The 17526-nt window shown below is 36.9% G+C and overlaps 1 long non-coding RNA gene across 1 annotated transcript in view; it reads right to left on the bottom strand.

The window, feature by feature from the left end:
* Positions 1–5381: 5381 nt before the first annotated feature.
* LOC124378198 overlaps positions 5382–17526 on the bottom strand; it is a 35023-nt gene continuing 22878 nt past the window's right edge. The window contains exon 3 of the long non-coding RNA XR_006924175.1: positions 5382–5636. This is a non-coding gene — a long non-coding RNA (uncharacterized LOC124378198). The remainder of the gene's footprint in view (positions 5637–17526) is intronic.

Genomic DNA, 17526 nt, shown 5'->3' with positions numbered 1-17526 from the left:
GAGTGTTTGGATTGGAGTGACTGTGTGTGTGTGTGTGTGTGTGTGTGTGTGTGTGTGTGTGTGTGTGTGTGTGTGTGTGTGTGCGCATTTCCACTGAGTCAGAGTAGAACGGAAGCTGCTGATTGGTCGTCTGCTGTAACACCCACTACGACATCACCGGCTGTCAGGTGGAATTGTGGAGTGTTGCGTCAGTGAGTTTCAGTGGGAAAGTTTCACACTCTCAGTAAAGTCCTCCTAGTAAACCATGCATGAAAGATGAAGCAGAAGAAGTCCGAGTGTTTTGGAATTGCTGTATTGAACCACTCGGTGGACGGAGAAGCGAACTGAAGATGTTGGCGCGTGACGAGGTTCAGCGGAAGAAGACGATAATTGGGACATCACGGCCTCGCCTTACTTGTGCGACAGCTTAGCTCTAAATAAGTTTCCCAGTTGAAATTTGCATTAATTATCTCAGAAGCTCAATGAAGAAATGAGATTAACTCCAGCAGGGGGCTGAATTAAAGGACGAGAAAGCGAGAGAGAGAGAGAATGAGACAGAGCGAGAGAGAGAGAGAGATTTGGATTGGATTGATGTTGCTCAGCAACCATTCATGTCAGATGTACGTGCCGTCTCGCTTCTCCTCCGCGTCCACACACAGTCTCCTCCATTCATCTTCAGCTCAATTAACTCGCACGCATCATCACTGCCTTCGTTAACCACACCGGCCTCCATCAGAGAGACCGACTAACAACCGCACGCTGCTCACATCACTGCTCCTGTCGTTCTGAGAGAGGTAGACAGGGAGAGAGATAGAGGGAAAGGATAGACAGATATAAAAGCAAGAAATTAGAACAACAAAAGGTCTATCTATCTAGAAGCCAAAGTGAAGATGAATGAAATGGATTCAAAGTTGAAAGAAGGAAGTCTTAGGGTAAAAAAATCTAGATTTTAAATCAAGAAAGAAAAAAGTAAGAAAGAAAAGACCAGATAATATTTTTTTTAAATAAATAAAATCCAATATAAAAAAAATGTATAAACAAAGCACATAAGGTTCCTAAGATATATTTTTTTTTAAAGAAAGCAACCATAAATCAAGATAATTAAAAAAGTGGGATGAAGTAAGAAAGAAAGAATTGAAAGGAAAAACGAGAGGAACAAATTTAACCAAAATATTCATTAAAAAAGAAAAACAAAATGATGAAGAATGATGAGATAAAAATGACTGGGGAAAAAAAATAAGCAAGTAAAAAAAAAAAAAAAAAATGAATTAATGTGCAAAACAAATCAGAGACAGAAATAATGCAAAAAGAAAGACAGTTGAAATTTTTTTAATTATAAATTTTAATTATTATAAAAAAATATTAAAAGGGATAGAAAGCAAATAAATAAACATGAAAATGGAAAAGATTAAATAAAAAAATGATTAAGAAATAAAAAATAAGAAAGAAAAAAAAACTAAAAATAATATTAAACAAATAATTGACAAACAAACAAATAAAGAAAAACAAACATTATATATTAACTGTAATGGGTAGAATCTGAATAAAGCAGCTGCAGTTGGAGGAATGAAAGGCAGGTTGACTACAGTGTGAGGTTTTGTAACTCAGAGGAACACATGCTCTGTGACACAACACGGACAGAAAATAATAAATGAAAGGACACGAGGAAGAAAGGAGCTGAGGGAGGAAAAAGAACGCTGCGCTGCCGTGTTTCTGTCACACGCAAACACAACGCCTGGCGAGATTTCCTCCTCTGACCGCTCTGACATGTTCTCCGATATGGAAACAGCTCCGTACAGCTGCCGCCTATGTATTGTGACATGTTAGAGCCTGAGGTGTATTTATCAGAGTAAGAGAGAGACAGGACAGAGCCGGGGTCACGATACGGCCCACGGGACGAGAGCTGAAACGTTAGCTTTAAATATGGATTAAAGAATGTTTCTGCGTCGCCAAGATCATCCTGCTTTAAGTCAACTCAGCCTGGAAAAGAAACCAGCCTTCTGCTGCTGTAGGCTGAACTCTTCAGAGCGGCTTTTTTGCTCACCACAGATGGAAAGAATGGTTATTTCAGGTTGTCTATGTGTCCATCCTAGTGTATGCCTCCTACATCCTACAACTACAACCTAACAACTACAATGTATAGCTACACTCTACAAATATACCCTACAACTGCAATGTATAACTACAATCTACAATTACAAAATACTAACAACAACCTGCCAACTACATCCTATAACTACAACCTACAATTACAGCCTATCAACAACAACCTACCAACTACAACATACTAGATACAACCTACAACCTACCAACTACAATGCATAACTACAATTTAAAACTACAATCTACAATTATAGTCTACCAACTACAACCTACCAACTACAGTATTCCAGATACAACCTACAGCTACAACCTACCAACTACAACCTTCAACTACAACCTACCAAAACACCCCACAACTACATGCTACAACCTACACCCTACATTTACAACCTACCTACTTCAATCAACAACTACAACCTACCAAAACCACCTCACAACTACACCCTGCAATTACAACCTACTAACTAGAACATACAAAACTACACCCTACATTTACAACCTACCTACTTCAATTAACAACTACAACCTACCAAAACCACCTCACAACTACACCTTACCAACTACACCCTGAAATTACAACCTACTAACTAGAACATACAAAACTACACCCTACATTTACAACCTACCTACTTCAATCAACAACTACAACCTACCAAAACCACCTCAGAACTACACCTTACCAACTACACCTTGCAGTTTCAACCTAGCCACCCGAACAACCTATTAACTACAACCTACACCCCACAACTACAACCTTCTACAACTATCTAAAAAAAAAAAACACCCTACCAACAACAACCCACTGTACACACTAAGTTAAAAAACTTTTTAAGAAAGTGAAAATAATCCAGGAAGAAACAAGACAGAAAAAAGGAAAATGAAAGAAGAAAAGAGACAAAAAAAATAGAAGAACAAGAATATAGGGTGAAGAAACAAATAATAACCTAAAAAAAGTTATAATTAAAGAAAGAAAGAAAGAAAGAAAGAAAGAAAGAAAGAAAGAAAATGACAAAAAATAACAAAAGACAAAATTAAACAGAAAAAAAAACAAGTTAAACAGATAAAGAAAAATGGTAGAGAATAAAAAACTAAGAAAGAAAGAAAGAAAGAAGAAGAAAAGAAAAGAATGGAAATGACAAAAAATAACAAAAGGAATAAAAGTAAACAGAAAATAAACAATATAGGTAAGAAAGAAATAAGATATAAAAAAATATAAAAAAGAGAGAAAATGATTCATTTTAAATAAAAAAGAAAGAAACACTGCACATGGAAAAACAAATAAACAAAGAAATAAAAAATTTATAAACTAATAATTGTTTCTTTCCCATGTATTGCTAAATTAATTAAAGTATTTATTTATTTTTCTTCATGAAGCCCCTCAGTCTGTATAAACTCACACACTACACAGTGTATACTGGCTGTATTCGCTAAATAGCTTATACATTTAAATGGGAAAGGGGGAGGAGTCAAAGTGGAACACGAGCAAGTGAAAGCAAATCCAAAAGGTAAGCAATTAGAACACCACACACTATCTGGAAGTGTTAATGTGGATTGGGACACGAGCCACGCAGGGAGCCGGTTGGATTAATTTGTCGTCGTTTGCAGAGTGATGCGAGACAGCGCCCCACCCGCTCGCCGTGTTAACGATGCGCCCTAAAGCCCTGCCAGGACCCCGCTGAGTTCACCGAGTCAGTGCCAGAGTGCACGCAGCGTCCCACCGTCACCATCTGCATTACACACTCGCTCTCACATAGTGCCCTTACTCACTGCTCCCTGCTAACACCAGCGTGCATTATGGGGACTCGTTACAAGTCAGAACACAGACTTTGCTGCAGTGCATTGTGGGAAGTGTACTATTCTCTACAATTCTACACTGTTATACTATACGGCTACAAATCTGCCTTAACAGTGCACATTTAAAAGAGTGTGGGGTACGAGAAAATTAACAAGGACAAACAGATAGATAGAAATCAGACACAGAAATATAGAGATAGACAGATAAAATTACATATAAACAAATATACAGACAGACACACAGACACACAGATAGATGATGATAGATAGATAGATAGATAGATAGATAGATAGATAGATAGATAGATAGATAGATAGATAGATAGATAGATAGATAGATAGAGTGGTATTTAGAAAAGATAGACATTCAGACAGTTGTATAGACAGAGGGTTAAACAGATAGACGGACACTGAGAGACAACAACAGACAGACTGACACCCACATAGATACTATAAACAGATGGATAGATGTGACAGACAGACTGGTAGACAAAGAGATGGACATCCCGACAAATAGACATATGTACAGATAGAGAGATAAACTGACAGACAGACCCCTGAGACACACTAACAGATGGACAGACTCTCGTCCACACAGATAATATACACAGATAGACAGGAAAGCTATGATAGAGACAGACAGGTTGATAGACAGACATATGGACAGACACAGACAGACAGAAGCAGAAAAAGATGGATAAGTATGTCTGTATAGACATAGACAGAGAGAAAGACTGTCTGTAAGCGAGCCAGTCAGTCAGACAGAAAGATAAATAATGGCACCTTCATTGGACATAAAATGCACCCTACTTTGTGCACTATATGTCCAACCAGTGCACTTGAAATTGGGCCCTACACCCTTCAGCCTCCTAGTTGCTATGAAGGTGACCTACTGTGAAATCATTTGAAACAAATGATAATGTAATAAGTAATACAGTGAATTTAGTGTTTAGGGTATGAGGGGGGTTTATCCTAATCTGAGAGCACCAAGTGCACTGGCCTGGGTGTAAAATAATACATATACCCTACCTAGTGTCCTAGATGTATAATATATGGAAAACATGGAATGTAGTTTACTCTCTTTATTAATTAGCATTAGCTAATATGTGTTAACATTGAAGAACCCAAGTGATCGTTCAATTTAGGTTTGGCTTCGTCATGCCTCTCAGAGCCTACGAAAGCCTAACCACCCCACCCACCTAGACACACACACAGACATGGCCCCTGACAGGAAGTTAAACGATTGGTTGATATCAATTCTTTCGTTTTGCATCGAATCGATGAGCAAGTCATTACATTTACTGCATATGCTCTTGAGGAAGGTGTAAACTGTTTTGCATTGATTTTTCAGCCCCTAACATTGACACACAGAGGTCAGGAGTCTCCTAACACCAATTATCCCCCCCACACACACACACCTTCACATTGTTGTAGTACACACAGTAACATTTAATTCACCCGTCTGTAAATTACACAGAAACCCAATGAAGAACGTCTCAGTGATCCTCAGTCTAGTGCACTTTATTTCATTTGGGGTGGAAAAGAGGAAGATGAATTTGAAATAACAACAAAATAGATGATTGTAAAGAAGAGGAATGAGTGAAAGAAGGATCCAGGCTGGCTGTGAAGTCCATCGGCGAGCCGACTCCTTGATGTCAAAAAATGTTGCCGTGGCCTCGTCCTGATCCTGTGCAGTCAGCTCCGGAGTGCACACTTCAGCTGAGCCACTGCTAAAGTCCATGATCGGTTTCAAGTGGCCACTGTATTCGTCCAGAGAGAGAGAAGAAAATTAGATGCTCCCTAAAGTCCAGTCGCTGTGTCATTTACCTGATTGAGTGAGATGCTCTAATGGCCTCGGAAATTAAGTGTGCTTAATAGTGCAACTGCTGATTCTCAGACCAGAAAAGGCGTGACCGTACATTGTAGCTCAAGAATCATGGAGTAGAGGTGGCTGCCAACAATTAGGCACAATGAGCATCTGGTGGCCATTCATGTGTGACTGCATGTTTACGGGACTTTCAACTGAGCTGGGGCTTTATTTTTCTGATTTCTTCCATCATCAACTGTGATCTATAGCTGGGTGGGTTGCAGTGTCATTGTAAGTGGGAAGTGTGGTTCGATTAGTTACTTCATTACTGTATTTTTCTGGTATCGCTACTTTACTTCACTATTTGTTTTTAACGTTTTACTTTCAAATGTTGGTACACAGATATCTGTACTTTCTACTACTTACGTTGTCAAACCAGACTTTGATCTATTTGCTGACACGATCGATATTTATTCTTGTCATTGTGTGACTTTTTCAATTTACCACTGGTGTTTGATCGTTTCTTTGTAGGCTAGTTTACGAAGCTAACAACGAGCATGGTAGAAGGCAACAAGAAGTATGGGGTTAATGTGGATGAGACAGAGGGAGTCGGCGATGTAAACATGACTGAGATCAGAGACATTCATGATCACCTGATCATCATCATCATCATTTTTCTGTTCTATATGGTGGGTGTTTAGCCTGGATTCATTAGGTAACAACATTTGAAATGCTTTTGTATTAATACAGTTGTGTTCAAAATTATTCAACCCCCACTGAAATTGATTGTTTTGGTCGGTTTGACATTGATTATGATCATTCAGTCATCCTGCTTACAATTAAATCAAAGAGGCACTTGTAGGTCAGACAAATATAACAAAACATTTATAATGAAATAACCACAAATGTCTTTTCTGAGCTCACATCATTATCAGTTTTATTCAACCCCCAAGTGACATTCAATCTTAGTACTTAGTACAACATCCTTTTACAGTTATAACAGCTTTTAAACGTGAAGCATAGCTTGACACAAGTGTCTTGCAGCGATCTACGGGTATCTTCGCCCATTCATCATGGGCAAAAGCCTCCAGTTCAGTCACATTTTTAGGCTTGCGCACTGCAACTGTTTTCTTTAAGTCCCACCAGAGGTTCTCAATCGGAATAAAGTCTGGTGACTGCGATGGCCACTTCAAAATGTTCCAGCCTTTAATCTGCAACCATGCTCTAGTGGACTTGGAGGTATGCTTGGGATCATTGTCCTGTTGAAAGGTCCAACGTCTTCCAAGCCTCAGGTTTGTGACGGACTGCATCACATTGTCATCAATATCTCCTGGTACTGAAGAGAATTCATGGTACCTTGCACACGCTGAAGCTTCCCAGTACCTGCAGAAGCAAAACAGCCCCAAAGCATGATTGACCCCCCGCCATGCTTCACAGTAGGCAAGGTGTTCTTTTCTTCATAGGCCTTGTTCTTCCTCCTCCAAACATAGCGTTGATCCATGGGCCCAAACAGTTCTAATTTTGTTTCATCAGTCCACAGAACACTATCCCAAAACTTCTGTGGTTTGTCCACATGACTTTTGGCATACTGCAGTCGACTCTTCTTATTCTTTGGGGACAGCAAGGGGGTGCGCCTGGGAGTTCTGGCATGGAGGCCTTCATTACGCAGGGTGCGCCGTATTGTCTGAGCAGAAACTTCAGTACCCACATCTGACAAATCTTTTCTCAGTTCCTCAGCAGTCACACGGGGACTTTTCTCCACTCTACGCTTCAGGTAGCGCACAGCAGTCGAAGTCAGCATCTTCTTTCTGCCACGACCAGGTAGCGTTTCAACAGTGCCCTTTGCCTTGAATTTGCGAATGATGCTTCCTATGGTGTCTCTTGGTATGTTTAACATCTTTGCAATCTTCTTATAGCCATTGCCCTTCCTGTGAAGAGTAATCACCTGTTCTCTTGTCTTCCTGGACCATTCTCTTGACCTCACCATGTTTGTAACCACACCAGTAAATGTCTAGAAGGAGCTGAGTATCACAGTCATTTTAAAGCTGCCTAATTGGTGCTTATTAGGCTTTATTGCTGCTCCCTGATATCCACAGGTGTTTTCAATACCTGATTGAAAACACTTCATTGAACCTCTGTTCTTCAGAGTGGTAGTCTTTAAGGGGTTGAATTCACAAAAGAAACATTTACTACTGTATTACAAAACTAATTGATGTCATTTTAGTTGCATATGGTTCTTTAAGAAGTCCTTGTAGGATTTCATTCTGAATACAATTACAAATGTACACTAAATTCCCTAAAACCATTTACAGCATTGGGGGTTGAATAATTTTAAACACAACTGTATATTATGATGATGTGAGGTTCAGTTAACAGTGTGATACTAAAACAGGTAGAAGTAATGACTACTTTTTACTTAAGTACATCTCAGAGCCCAAATGTCAGAACTTCAACTTTTAAAGTCTTTTAAAACATGAGTATCTCTACTTCTACATGATTGAAGGATTTTGCCATCTCTGGTTACTGTAATATTGTGGGTTGGAGCTATCCTCTAAATCAGGGGTACTTAAACTTGACTGGCTCTCTGAACAATATTTAAAAGACGTCATTTTAAATATGTTTAACTCGTATATCTGTATTATTATTAGAGGTCAAGGTACTGATAGTTGATTGCTGGAACTATCAGAAATATACTGTAGATCTGCTGTCATTATGAGAGCGGCCTCTAGAGGAGAATCACTGATTCCACATGCTGTTTGTTTTTACACGTGAGACTGCGCGCTGCACGGAGAGTGCTATACTATATTTATTATTTATAAATTATGTCATTATATTTATTAATGAATATATTCATATTGATTTTCATGATTCATTACTTTGGTATTTATTATTTTTGTAATAAAGTTCAGTACTATTTTACATGGACTGTTTTTATTTTTTATCCAGAATCCATTTTAAAAACTATGGGTTGATAAATTGGTTATCGGCAAGTAAGAGCCAAGCTAGCTATCGGTATTGATAAAATCCACTATCGGTATACCTCTAGTTATTAACAATATTATTATTTTATTATTTGTTAGATTTACCCATGTAAATGTTTTTATTTCAATAGCAATAAACCATTTGATACCATTTTATGTCTTTTTGTTTGGCTGTTCAACACAATGAAAGAATAAACCTTTTTCAGCATTGTTTGTTGGATTAAATATGTTGGATTATAAACTGATATAAAGAACAGCATGATGAAGTGGAAGTGGCAAATTAATCTGACAAATTTCTAAATTGAAATATTACCCATCTGTATAATTAGAGAATAGTTGAGTAAGAGGAATGCCAAACTCATGAGCGGTCCAGCTGGCTGATTAAAATCTGATTTGAGGTCCAAATTAAAACAAATCAAAAGAATAAATATAGTGTGGCATGACTTTTTCCACATTTTTAGGCATTTACTTGGCTGTGTTTATGCAACGTGACATAGTATTATTAAGAATCTAATTCAAGCCCAGTCTTGAACTTACAACCTCCTGGTCACTTACACACTGATCTATTGCTGCGATCTTCTGTTCTGACTCCATCATCTTTATTTCAGTTATAAAAAAAGATGAACTGCAAAGTCCAAAATTTATGGTGGCCATAATACAACCAAACTACCCCTATTTATAATTAGGATCCCCCGCCCAGGGTCATGCGGCTTTTATTACGTCCCCGATTAGCTGTTTTTATAATATAACTCTGTAAAATACAGCACCAGCCCGCAGGCTTTTCTACCAAAAAAAAAAAAAAAAAAAACGAAGAAGAAAAAGGACGAGGCACAACTCATCAAATCAATCCCAAGAGAATTAGCTGTTAAAACGGTCTGGATGCCCTTCGGCAGTGAAAATGCAAACAGTGTTTAAAACTATAAAAATATGCATTAAAAAAAACGAACTAGGGCTTCGCGAAGACGAAGGTCAGGGTGTCACTGAAATAATATTTTATATAGATCGCCCTCAAGAAATTGAGCTTGAGCAAAGAAAGATGTGAAAACGAAGATAGAAATCCCACAGTGGCATTTATTGACTTTGTCTCGAATGCTAAAACTCAGGGTCGGTTTAAAATTAAAAATGGATGTACACAAAATGAATCTAATTTCTCGTATTAGCATTCGATATATGACATGTGGATGCATTTAAGTCGACTTGTGGACACTTTTACCTCAGAAAAAGTACATCAAAAGTACAGCAAAATTACCCTAAAATGGTATTTTAGTTCACTTGTATTCAGTTATACATCATAACTATCTCAAAAAGTACAATTACATACTGTATAATTTACCAGAGGCAGTAATTTACCTCAGGTGTAAACACATTTACCTCACATTTACCTCTCATTTGGATTTACCTCAGATGTACATCACAATTACCACAATTAACACAATTACATAAAATCACCTCAGAATGACCTTCAGAACAGAGTCATATAGTAAATCAGCTAAATTGCATACATATATATAGTACAGACCAAAAGTTTGGACACACCTGCTCATTCAAAGAGTTTCCTTTATTTTCATGACTATGAAAATTGTAGAGTCACACTGAAGGCATCAAAACTGTGAATTAACACATGTGGAATTTTATTTTCATAGTCATGAAAATAAAGAAAACCCTTTGAATGAGCAGGTGTGTCCAAACTTTTGGTCTGTACTGTATATATATATATATATATATATATATATATATATATATATATATATATATATATATAGTAGAAAAACCTAAAATAAAATACATACAGCTCACTTGTGGACAAAGTTATTATTAAAAACACCTCGGAAGACCTTATAAAGCAAATAAATCTCACTTTAAGTAGATTTAACGTTTTATTCTTTTCGAATTACCTCAAAATTACCTTTCACTTACCATAAAATAAATTCAAAATGATCATGGAACTGAGTGATACAGTAATTAAGCTCACATTTGCATACTTATGCAGCAGAATTATCTAAAAAAAAAATACAGGTTTAATTAAATTTGGCTCACTTGTGGACAAAGTTACCTCGGAATTACTTCAGAATCGCCTCGGATGTATTATATACAATAATTAGAATAGATTCGCTTTAGAATTGCTTCAGAATGACCTCATTATTAACTCAAGATTACATCAGCTGTATCTCACAATGATCATAAAAATGAATTCAGAATTACCTCTGAACTGACTCTCATAGTAATTAAGCTCTGATGAATTTACCTCTGAAATACCTCGATAGTATCTAACACAGCAATTAGTCTTACATAAGGATAAATTGACATTAGAATTGCTTCTGAATTACATCACAATGACCTCAGATTTACCTTATAATTACCATAAAAATGACCTCAGAATTACCTCAGAATCCACAGTCTCACTGTAATGAAGCTCACCTGTGCATACACATGCAAGCAGACATACCTTAAAACAACCTCAAATAATTAGCTGAATTTTGATGTATTTTTAATTAAGTTAGCTGGACACATTTATCTCGGATTAACACAAGAATAACTAAAAATATCTTATACAGTAATTAAGCTCACATACAAATGGATTTGCATGAGAATTGCTCTGGAATTACATCAGAATGACCTAAATGTAAACTTATAAATACCTCATATAATTAGAATTATTAGAGTTTTCTTTCTTTCTTTCTTTCTTTCTTTCTTTCTTTCTTTCTTTCTTTCTTTCTTTCTTTCTTTCTTGTGTATTTTACTCATTTTTTATTATTAGCTTATTTACGTTATATTTTGAGTTTATTTTTTATTCTTTGAATATGCAACCATCACAATGTTCTTGTGTCTTTCTTTCTTTCTTTCTTTCTTTCTTTCTTTCTTTTTTTCTTATGTATTTTACTAATTTCTAAGATTTTTGTTTATTTACTTGATATTCCAAGTTTAGCTTTCTTTCTTTCTTTCTTTCTTTCTTTCTTTCTTTCTTTCTTACTTTCTTTCGTATTTTACTCATTTTTTATTTATTTGTTTATTTACCTTATATGTTTAGTTTTTCTTTTACTTTTGAACTTTTCCTCATTTCTTAAATATTCATTCTTCACAATGTTACTTTGTTTTTCTTTCTTGTGTATTTTACTCGTTTCTAAAATTATTTGTTAATTTATATTATTCTTTTTTTTTCCTATTTTTCTTTTTTTCTTATTTATGCTTCCTTTTCTTTCTTTCTCTTTCTTTCTTTCTTTCTTTCTTTCTTTCTTCTTTCTTTCTTTCTTTCTTTCGTATTTTACAAATGTAAAAATTGTGTTTATTAAATTGATATTATAAGTTTAGCTTTCTTTCTTAATTATGCATTTCATCACAATGTTCATTTCCTTTCTTTCTTTCTTTCTTTCTTTCTTTCTTTCTTTCTTTCTTTCTTTCTTTCTTTCAGCACTTCAAATCACAACCTTGATTTTTTTGGACCAAACTAAACTTGTTTCTCCATCTCAAAGCAGCGTTCAGTTCAAAGGGCCATGATTGCCATTCCAGACAGTCCAAGCCCAGCGTATCCCATCATCCCTTTATTAATTGCTACCTCCGAACTCTAATGAGATGTAATTCGAGCAGAATTGTTTTGTAATCATGCACGTATTGTTCTGTCTGCTTCTCGAGCATCTAGAACCCGGGCATTAGAAAATGAGAAAACGAACCGATCGTCATCACCGTGTGCTTCCATTATCGCCTGTTTGTTTCCAAATGGTTTCCGAGACATTTATGTTCGCCGTCCATCATAACCAAATGGGCAATTTTCTCTCTCTGAAGTGCGACCGAAGTGATATAAAACACAGCCGACTGAGACACTCGTGTCCCAAATCTCACATCTTCTCCTCTTAACTCTCTCTCCATCATTTATCAATTATAATTACTGCCTTTTATTTAGATGTGCTTTTGTAGGGAATTTTAGTCTGCTGCAGCACGCCATTTTTCATTATTTATTTATTTATTCTTTCAATTTAAAGGGTGAAACTTTTTCATAAAAAAAAATTGCTGATAGATTGGTGGGTAATCAATTCCATTCTTATTCTCTTAATTTAACTAAGTGTTCTTTCTTTCTTTCTTTCTGTTGTCTGTCCTTCCTTCCTTCCTTCTCTGATCCCTTTTCCATAAATGATAACTTCCTTCCTTTTTTTTATTCGTTTTTTGTTCCTTCCTTTCTTTTTTGTTCATTTGTCCAGACATTACTATGTGCTTTTCTTGTTACTTTTCCACTATCATTCATCATCCGCATATTCTTTCTTTCTTTCTTTCTTTCTTTCTTTCTTTCTTTCTTTCTTTCTTTCTTTCTTGTGTATTTTACTCATTTTCTTTTATTATTAGCTTATTTACTTTATATTTTGAGTTTAGTTTTCTTTTCTTTCTTTCTTGAATATGCAACCGTCACAATGTTCCTGTGTTTTTCTTTTTCTTTCTTTCTTTCTTTCTTTCTTTCTTTCTTTCTTTCTTTCTTTCTTTCTTTCTTTCTTTCTTATTTTACAAATGTAAAAATATTATTAGTTTAATTACTGTATATTCTAAGTTTAGCTTTCTTTCTTTCTTTCTTTCTTTCTTTCTTTCTTTCTTTCTTTCTTTCTTTCTTTCTTTCTCTTTTCTACATGCACATTGGTCCTTTTTTTAGTCTAATAACAGCTGATATAATGGACACTGGTATTTATTCATGCTCATTTCAGAAAGTATTTCAGAGTGTATCGCAGTGATGACCTTTCTCACACTGCTTTTGTGGGTCGTTACAGAAACACACTGCACCTTCACTTTATTAGTCTGCAGTCACTAATGCGTGGTGCTTTCACGTGTATGGATTCGCTGATGAGTACTGAGATAGTTCACTCTCGGAGACTAACTGAGCCAAGTGTCACGCTGCAACCTTTCTAAAAATATGTGCCGGGGAAGATGTTATAAATTTAATCATTCTTCCTTCTGGCATGATGCCTTGTTAACACACACTTCCTTCTCGACTGTGAGACCAATTATGCCATATTTTCAATGTAATAATTATTTACTGGTTCCCCCGAAGTGTACTGCCATATGAGAGTTGGAAAAGATAAACAATAAAAAAAGAAAAAAAGAAGGAAACTTCACCTGGAAAACTCAATATAAACGAGGCTACAAATCTGAAGTTAGAGCTTATTATGTACAAAATATAGCTGAGGTTCTCCGAAGGTATGTGGCTCGCCAGCTGAGGCCTGACATTTATAGCGGAAAAGAAAATCTACATTTTGAAGGCCAGAGTGGCCAAGTCTCTTGGCTGCCATTTAAAACTGAGAAGTGTGTGTAATATCCGATTCTGGAAAGAAAAAAAAAGAAAAACTTCCTGAAATCTTTCACCTGGATGTGTCCCAAAGCACATTTCCTATAACACCATCCTCCGAATAAACACCATGCACTGTGGCGCAGTGGACGTGTCCCAAACCACCCACCTCATTCTCTATATACTTCAAATGAACACTATCATCAGTCCAGGGTGAATGTGTTCCAAAGCACAATTCCTATAAGAATATATAGTCTAAATAAACACCATCCACTGTGGCACTATGGACGTGTCCCAAACCCCACACCTCACTCCCTATATAATCCAAATTCATTCATAATCCATTGTGGATTGCAACTCACTATGGAGTCCCCACAAACACCATTATCAGACCAAACCACACACTACAGGTATATTCCCTATAAAGTCAAAATAAACACCATTTACAGGTCACTATGGGTGTGTTCCAAATTTGCTTGCTCCATCCACTACACAGTCTACATACAGTGAGGAAAATAAGTATTTGAACACCCTGCTATTTTGCAAGTTCTCCCACTTAGAAATCATGGAGGGGTCTGAAATTGTCATCGTAGGTCCACTGTGAGAGACATAATCTAAAAAAAAAAATCCAGAAATCACAATGTATGATTTTTTTACTATGTATTTGTATGATACAGCTGCAAATAAGTATTTGAACACCTGAGAAAGTCAGTGTTAATATTTGGTACAGTAGCCTTTTTTTTTTACAATTACAGAGGTTAAACGTTTCCTGTAGTGTTCAAATACTTATTTTCCTCACTGTACATACCATCATCAATACACTGTGGACATGTCCCACACCCCACACCCCTCTCCTTATATAATGCAAATAAACATCATCAGCAATCCACTGTGGACGTGTCCCAAATCCCATACCCTGTTTCCTATGTAATCCAAATAAAAATCATCAGTGTGAAATTGTGGACATGTCCCAAACCCCAAACCTCACTCCCTATGTAATCCAAATAATCAGCCTTTCATTGTGGATTGTTACTCACTATGTAGTCCCCATAAACAACATTATCAGTCCACTGTATTTGTGGAAACACAAATTGTATTCCCTCTAAAGTCCAAATAAATACCATTTTCAGGTCACTATGGGTGTGGCCCAAACTACTTGCTTCATTCACACACCTTATTTTCTATATAGACTACATCCAAATGATCAACAGCTTAGTATGGGCATGTCCCAATCCACACACGTCTCAAATCACACTTTCATATTTACTACATAAGACCTCGGTGCTCTGTAGCGTCGGCCAGACGGCAAAAGTTCACAAAGCATATGGCTTGTTTGTAAAGGGGTCCAAGGTGATTTTTTTGGGCCCTTTTTCTCCCTCTGGGCAGGGGAGCATCAATAATCACCCTCTGTAGTCTCCTGATGTCTGATTGTGTAGCTCAGCCCAAACCAGACGTTTATCAAAGTGCACAGGACAGACTCGATGATGGCTGAGTAGAACTGTTTGAGCAGGTCTTGAACTTCCTCAGTTGACTGAAGTACGTCCTCTGTTGGGCTTTTTAACAATGGAGTCGATATGATTGTCCCACTTCAGTCCCTGAGAGATGGTGGTGCCCAGGAATCTGAATAACTCCATTGCTGCCACAGTGGTGTTCATGATGGTGAGTGGGGGGAGAGCAGGGGGGGTTTCTCCTTAAATCCACAATCATAGCTGTTAAGCGCTACGTTGTTATGACTGCACCAGACAGCCAGCTGCTAAACCTCGCTTCTGAATGCAGATTCATCACCGTCGTTAATGAGGCAAATGACTGTAGTGTCGTCTATTGAAACATCTGTGGTCATGAAGTCATTTGAGAGACTGGTGTTGGCTTATTTGAAGGATCCTTGCTGGACCCCCTTCACTATAAAGTCCACATAAACCCCATCAATAGTTCACTGTGGATGTGTCCTAAATTAAATGTTAAATTAACTTCTTCTCATTACTTCTCAAACTAGCTTACATGCTAATTAACTAGCTTGTTAATTCACCAGTGGTCATTTAAAAGATGTCTGTATAAGCATGCAAGCTAACAAAAGCTAACTACTGTATTTTTATTTTTTTCACATACATAATTAGTCTTTGGTTAGTTAGCTTTGTAGCTAACATTTCTATTTACACAAATTCTGCTAGCTTGTGATTTGATTGTGTATTCAATTTGAAAAGACTTTGTGTTTGCTAGTACTGAAGCTGCTAAGCACTTTGATTCACAGCCGTTTTGTAGTGCGAATCGCATGCTCAGCACAATTTTTTTTTTCTTTATTTCCTGTCAAAATATACAAATCTAATAGAAATTCACGCTCGGTTTCTTTTAATCTGGGGGAGAAAAAAAAGAACAAAACAATCTGACTAGCGCTGACTCGGCGTCTCGTGTGTCACAGAGCTTCAGCTAACTGTCACTGAAATCACAGCGTATTTTTTTATTAAAGACGCTCCCGAGAGCACGGCGAGATAAACGTGAAGAGAAAAGGCGCTAAAGGACGAGGTGGAACGGTTAGTCGCCACTGTCCCCGTTGAATGAACGTCCTGTCCGCCATGATGGATGGCAGATGGCACTGAGGCGGAGAGGCTATTTTTAGCTCTGAGGTGAATTTTAAATATTATAAATATATATATATATATATATATATATATATTTATATGTGCACATCTCTTTCACCTTCCTTACTCAATCATCTCTATTCATATACCACAGCTACACTGCAGCCAGGAGCAGCACAGAGCCCCAATTCACTTACACACCAATCATACCATTTATAGGGCATGATCAAAAAATGACATGTTCTCGCTTTTTCCCTCTAGTCATCTCATTATTTACTTACATACATACCTATTATATACATAAATACATACATACATACATGCAAACAAACATTCTAACATTATTGCATTATTCTCATTAGCTATGTTATTTCCTCTATTCTTTCTTACTTTGTTCTTTGTTGCCTCTTACTGTCTCATCCCCCCACACACACACACACATTTACAACTAGGTCATGTTTTTTTCCATTTGAATTTCATTATTATATTTAAATTTTTGTTCTATTAAAGAGAGATGATGGTATGTAATGCGTTTTAGATTTTAGACAATTAAATGTGTATCAGCATTAAAATAGCAAATAAAACTTGCCTGCTTATTTGTATATTCCATTATGATCTTGCGGAATGGGATAGATGATGTGTTTAGACTGCCTCACCGCCACAGTCAAATATGGAGGTGGAAGCTTTTTGGTTTGGGGTTTTTTTTTTGGAGCAGGGAACGTCTAAGACTTATTCCGGGTGAAAGAAACCAACATGGCCACCATGAAAATCTGTCTGGACTGCAGCTCATTGGAATCGACTTCGCCATACAACAAGACGATGAACCGAAGCGTACGTCTGAGCTCTGTAAGCGTTGTTTAGCGTGGGCTGGAGTGCTATGAGTGGTATATATCATGGAGTGGGCTGCCTGGTCACCTATTGAACTGCTCTGGGATGAACTGGATCACAAAGTCAGAAAGAAATCTCCAGCACAACAAACTGTCCAGATGCTAAGACGCTGTTATACATGCTAAACGAGGATTA

This window comes from Silurus meridionalis, chromosome 24, assembly GCF_014805685.1.
Source record: "Silurus meridionalis isolate SWU-2019-XX chromosome 24, ASM1480568v1, whole genome shotgun sequence".
Taxonomy (NCBI): Eukaryota; Metazoa; Chordata; class Actinopteri; order Siluriformes; family Siluridae; genus Silurus; species Silurus meridionalis.
The sequence above is the reverse complement of the archived record's forward strand: the minus strand, read 5'-3'. Positions and strand labels throughout refer to the sequence as shown.